The sequence below is a fragment of the Hibiscus syriacus genome, unplaced genomic scaffold (assembly GCF_006381635.1).
Source record: "Hibiscus syriacus cultivar Baekdansim isolate YM2019G1 unplaced genomic scaffold, ASM638163v2 tig00116965_pilon, whole genome shotgun sequence".
NCBI lineage: Eukaryota > Viridiplantae > Streptophyta > Magnoliopsida > Malvales > Malvaceae > Hibiscus > Hibiscus syriacus.
This window is the reverse complement of record NW_024063490.1, coordinates 6,477,253-6,483,253: the sequence shown is the minus strand read 5'-3', so window position 1 is coordinate 6,483,253 and position 6,001 is coordinate 6,477,253. Positions and strand designations below refer to the sequence as shown.

The 6,001-nt window shown below is 40.0% G+C and overlaps 1 pseudogene; it reads right to left on the bottom strand.

Annotated features, from left to right (window-relative positions):
- Positions 1–4: 4 nt before the first annotated feature.
- LOC120191163 lies at positions 5–3,849 on the bottom strand (annotated as a pseudogene).
- Between the last annotated feature and the right edge of the window lie 2,152 nt (positions 3,850–6,001).

Genomic DNA, 6,001 nt, shown 5'->3' with positions numbered 1-6,001 from the left:
TGCAGTTTCTTCGGACAGCTCCGTGGAGCAGGCACATATTCGACAAAGCAAACTCCGGAGAACTATTTTCCCCTAAATCGACTGTTCCATCAAAGAGAATTCCCAGAAGTTTCTCGACTACGGCACACACCATCATGGTCCATGGGAGAATTCCATAAGCCACTTGAACCGCCCGGAAGGAAAGAGATCTCGAGTAGGTTCATGTGGCTCAGCTTACACTCCAAGTTATTTCTGTGAAGAAGCCATCCAGTTCATGTATAAAGTCCAGTGCTTGATTCTTGGTTTCCATTTTCTCCTCGTTTTTGTTAATGCCAACAGCGGGTACAGATGTTTCTATCATGCTCTCGAGAGTACAAATCTCGGAACACCACATCTTTCTCCGCAACTATGAACGGAAAAAAAAGGTGCTGCTGAGTCCAAGTCTTCGACCTGATAGAATCAGATGACCAAAATCCATGCTTCATCATAGATGCTTCAGTGAAATGAGAAAAATATAACCGGAAAACACCAACAACGACCGCACCTCAATAAATCCTCTTCCGGAAACATTCGGTATAGAGCAGGGGAAACAAAGCTTCTGTAGCTTATCTCTTTCATTGATGGGATCGACAGCCTCCATCAAGTCATAACAGTTTTTCCTGCACCAGATATTTTCCTTCGAAGGCACAGAGTAACCTGAACTAGAGGTAGTCGGATTTAGTACTTGTTCAGGCAAACTAAAAGTCTATTGTAAAGGATGAAAAGAAAGCATGGTTGGATTCAAAGGGACTGACGATACCTCGTGCTGGATCGATTAAGGTTAAAGCCTTTAACAACAAACCGAGCATTCTCTGTTACCGGTACAGCAATTGGTCTAATGCTTGAGATCCTACAAGTTGTGTGTGTTTTCGGAGGTAAAGGGACGTCCAATACAACTCTACCTGCAGCATAGGTGGAGAGACATGGGCTTTTCTCTCGACAATGTCTACACTAAGTACTTATTTGTCGGTAATTAACAAAAAGGAAATCCATGACTAAAACTGCATGTGTGTGTGTGTGTACTGAGAGAGAAGAACCATTAAATTAATGCTACAGAGTGCTGAACCCTAGCATACCATCCGGTTTTCCAGAAAGAGTCATCGGACACATCAACTACTGTCTCAAGCTGGAACCAAGATCATGACATAGCTGTACATACAACAGTTAGAAAGAAGATCGGTGAAGCTTTTCATTAATAAAGGATACAACTCCGATTTTACCATCTCTGACAAAACATACCTCTTCCCAAGCAGACTCTCCTAAACGAAGATATATTGTTAATTATACAGCCAGGTCTTATGTAGCTTTCAATGTCGGTAGGACTGTGGGATAGCCACTCGAGGATCTGAACATCAATGATCTCCACAGATGAAGAATTCGAAAAGGCTTTTGAGGCTAAATAATTTCTTCAAATTACCTGTCTACGTAGAGCAATAGGAAAATCATTTGGGTCTTTCCAAAGAGCTTAAAACGATCCGACCAGTGCGACTCTGAAGATAGGTACACCAATTCAGAAATGTTTAACATTTATAATGACAAAATTCTGCTTTGACTTAAAAGCCTTTTGTCAATGGTAATAGTCATATATCCAACAATATTTAATTGAATCATAATGATAACAAATCATTCTAGGGGATAATCAGTCAGCAAGCAATTTCTTGTCTATCCTAAGATATAGTCGGACGGTAACAAAGCTCTTTAAAGCTAAGGGAAGATTGAGCTCTCGAAAAAGAAAGAGACAGGAAAGCACCTGAGCCTCTCCACTGGAAGTAGATGGTGACTGATTATGGGATGAATCCAAGTCTTACTCGGTTGAGGAGGTTTTGACGTGATTCCGACATACAAGAGCTACACACAAGAACCATTTACAGCATTTTTAAGTCCCGGAGATCTTTCTAAGTTCTCCATGTAGTCTTGTGAATCATCGTAAACATTATCAAGTCTATATGTTAATTCTAATCCCTTGAACCGTAGCATCTGCTTCATTTTCTCTGGATTGAAAGCCAGCTCCTGATGGAATCAGTGTTCTGGATGGTGAACTGGACAAAATTCCATCTTGAGCAACATTATTAGGACTTCTATTTTCCAAACCCAGAAGCAGGTACAGTCCCACAATAAACCATAGCCCCCTGCCTCTCTGGGAGATTAGCACAGTCGTCTATTTTAGAGGCAGAACCAGAAGGCCTAGCATGTTCAGTACCACCGGAAACCACATCAGTAACCTTTTCAAGGTTCCCGACAGATGCATTCGCTACACCTTGAGAACCTTGAAGCAATCCAGATAAGTTTCTTCTGTTAGTCGAACAAGCTGCATTGGCCAGGCTCCTCAACAGATGAGAAAGCAGATCTTGATTCTTAGATTGGTCGGAGTTGTTAGCTACATTACAAAAGCCAAAAGATCTACAAGATAAGGAAGGAGAATGGAGGAGGAAATCGGAGATGAAGCGAGCAATCATATCATTACAAATACAAGTTAGACATTTATTCTGCACAAACGAAAGGGAGTACAAATGTCAAGGACTTATTGAGTAAAGGCAATGTGGATAAAGCAGAAAATCCAGGAGTGTTGATCTAATCCCTAGCTTTTAGTAGGCCATCTAAGCAAATCAACCGATACAACTGTCCTAGTTAAGCAGAAAAATAATTAATTCCGGTTTGGAGAAGATACTTACTATGCATATTCGAGAGAACCCTCAGAAGACTCATCAACAAAAGCTACTATTCCTTTCTTCATCCAGTGAACCGGCAGTAGGTAAATTATCGGGATGTGTCTTCCTCCTGCGTCGGTTATGACTGGTCAAACGTCTACGACAGCTCCTCTTCCTTCATCGAATTCTTGGAGAACATGAAACCTGCCCAGAAGTTTAAGCAAGTTGCATCTAAACCATAGTAAATAAGAACTCAAAAATGATAATATGTGAAATGCACTAAGCAATCAAATAACGCCCAAGATCAGGATCATAATCTATGCTCTAAGATGCTGATTTTTAATAGTATATATTCCACATACTACACACACCAAAATAGCCCACCTGCTACATTGTTGACAGAACCGCTGCATAACGTTTCCGACCAGTGCTTTACTGGCCTTAGAATGCACTTCGCAAACTTTATGCCGACGATGATAATCCTTGGCTTTGCTAAGATCAGCCCTACAATCCTCCACCTGACAAACGGCACGACTAAAAGCCGTACCGGTAACCTTAGTTTTCTTCCCCCACTTTGCATCTTCATCCATGATGGGGTAAACTTGTCCTCCAAGCTTCAAATTAAGGGCACCAACATCAGCATTCACCTCATTTTTGCCACCGCCATCATCGTCTTCAATACTCTTCCGATTACGCAACTTCCTCTTCCCTTTCTCATTTCCAGGACTGTTGTCATGTTCCGAACAAGAAGACGAATTATGCGAGGAACCCGCCGCCGTTTCGGGCACATCGGGAAGCAACTGCCTGCTCCTACAATCCGACGACACCGAGTTCAACTGAGTAGCAGTGAAAGATCGCCATCCCATTTCCAGTCATTCAATACCATTCTACACTTTTCTTTTCGGCTGCTTTCAAATCAGACACCATTGGACCATACAAATTATGAAACTTGCCCCCAAATCTACCCTCCATTCACACAATTCCAATTGAATTCAAGACAAGTTGAGAAATTCAACAAGAAACAAGTTTAAAGCAGAAGAATTTGTCCAAAGAGACAAAAAAAACTAAAAATTATATCCTTTCTACCCTCCATGGTCAAGAACAAGGGTTACCCAAATCTCCAAACTGATGTAATAATCCATTAATTACCTCAAACTGCATAGTGAAATCACCTTTCTGGAGCTGATCATCAATTCATGGGGGGGGGGAAGCAAGCAACTTTAAAAGAAACTTTCCAGAAACTCCATGGGAGAAAAGGTGAAGGAATTTAGGAAAAGGTTAGGAGAGAGTTTGGGAAGATATAAATGTGGAGCTCAGGAGAGAAGAGAAGAGAGAAGACAACACCTTCTGTGTTTTTATTAAAAAGTACAGCATTTATTTTATGAATCTTTCGCTCTCAGCTCAACTCAACACTGTAATAAAGTAAATTTGTATAGAAAACATAGCCCTTAAATTTAACCCTTTGCCTTCTTGGGTTTGCATGGAGTACTTTCATGTCCATTTCTCAACTAGACACTGAAAGATTAGGGTTACTATACAATCGAGTAACTTTAAAAATTTCGAGTTAATTAAACTGATAAGTTTTATTTTATGATTTAAATTTTATTGAATATTTTAAGTCAAATTAAGTTTATAAAATTTGAGTTAAATTATTCGAGTTTTTCTTTAAATTTAATTGTATTTTTATACATTATGATACATATATTTCTTTAAAAAATTGGATCTTATTAAAAACTCCCTAAATCTTAAAAGGAGAAGGAGTGCCCAAGGAAATCCATTAAGAAGGAAGAAGATTGTTTGATACACGGATATTAATTATTTCGAGATAAACTGAGTCTAAAAACATAGAATGCCCATAACTTAGGGCCCAGGATGCTAAGGTATGTGCCACAATGTTACAAGTTTTGAAAACATAATTAACTGACTCTATTCCAATATGTAATGGAGTAAGGAGGTAAGATAGTATGTTGCTCCCAACACCAGGTTGAGAGCAGCTTTCGTGGAAGACCTCCGGCAGAATTATGAATTACTACCTGTGGGACTCGATCCCACGACCACAATTAAGAGATTTGCGCTCTACCAACTGAATTGGACGGGCAATTCTAAGATATCACGAGCCTCCTGCAAATGGAAACCAATGGTATTATCCTCGTCAAGTTGTTGGAGCTTGTTAACAACTATCACAGAGTCGGTTTCAAATTTCACAATACTCCAATGTCGTTCCCTAGTTAATCGCAACCCAGCTGTTAACGCGTGGATTTTCGCTAGACCTGTTTCTACACAACCAGGAAAGAAGACGACATCCCTCTTAACACCGTACCTGTCGCATTCCGAGCAACGATTCCAACTGCAGTAAGATGACGATGGGTCAAAAGCACCGTCCACATTAATTTTAATCATACCTGGCCTAGGAAGCGTCCACCGGTCCGAAGCTGTACACGAAGACTTTTTTGATGTAGACTGAGCCCGATGTCCACGCCAAGTGGAATGGTTCTTGGCCATAATAAACTCCTGGTGCAACAATTTAGCATTAGCGACCAGTAACCAAGGTGATTGATGTTAGATTTGTCTAGAAATTAAGTTGACAAGTTGGAAATTTCATCTTGGTTGGTGGCCAACTTATTGGAAATTTCATCTTGGTTAGTGGCCAAACTTTGAACATGTGAATTTCATATTTGGTGGCTAACTTGTACACATTGGAAAATTCTTTGGTAGGTGGCCAAACTTTGAACATATTGTTCTTGAAACTCAACTATAAATAGGCCTAAGTATTTCCATTAGAAATCATCCCAAAAACAAGTTCTCTCTTCCTCTTGTATTCTTCATTCTCCCACTTTGGGAATTCCAAAGAATTCCATTTGTTGTAATATTTGCGATATAGTGAAGTTATCATCCGGTGTGGTGCCCGAGGAGTAGACGATATTCTCGTCGAACCTCGTAAATTTGGTGTGTTATCTCCTTTATTGTTTTTTATTCGGTTATTTTCCATTGTGTTTCAATATTCAATAGTTTGACAGGTTTATCCGCTGTGCAACCTTTGGTGGTTTTAATCTTGACATTTTAGGTCAATTTTAAAACTACGTTCGTGTAGGAAATAACTCGTTTTCCTCAACAATTGGTATCAGAGCTTCGGTTGAGGTTATCCTGGTGGTTCCGCTGCTGAAAAGATACAGTTCGTGATATTGAATATTGTTCGTTAGAATTAAAATGCCAAAATACGGATCAATTGAGACATCAAGCTCTTCATCTGGACCGGTGAGGGTGATGTCAAATGCAAATTTCTCGGTGGAGTTGTTCGATGGATCCGGTCATTTTGGCATGTGGCAAGGCGAGGT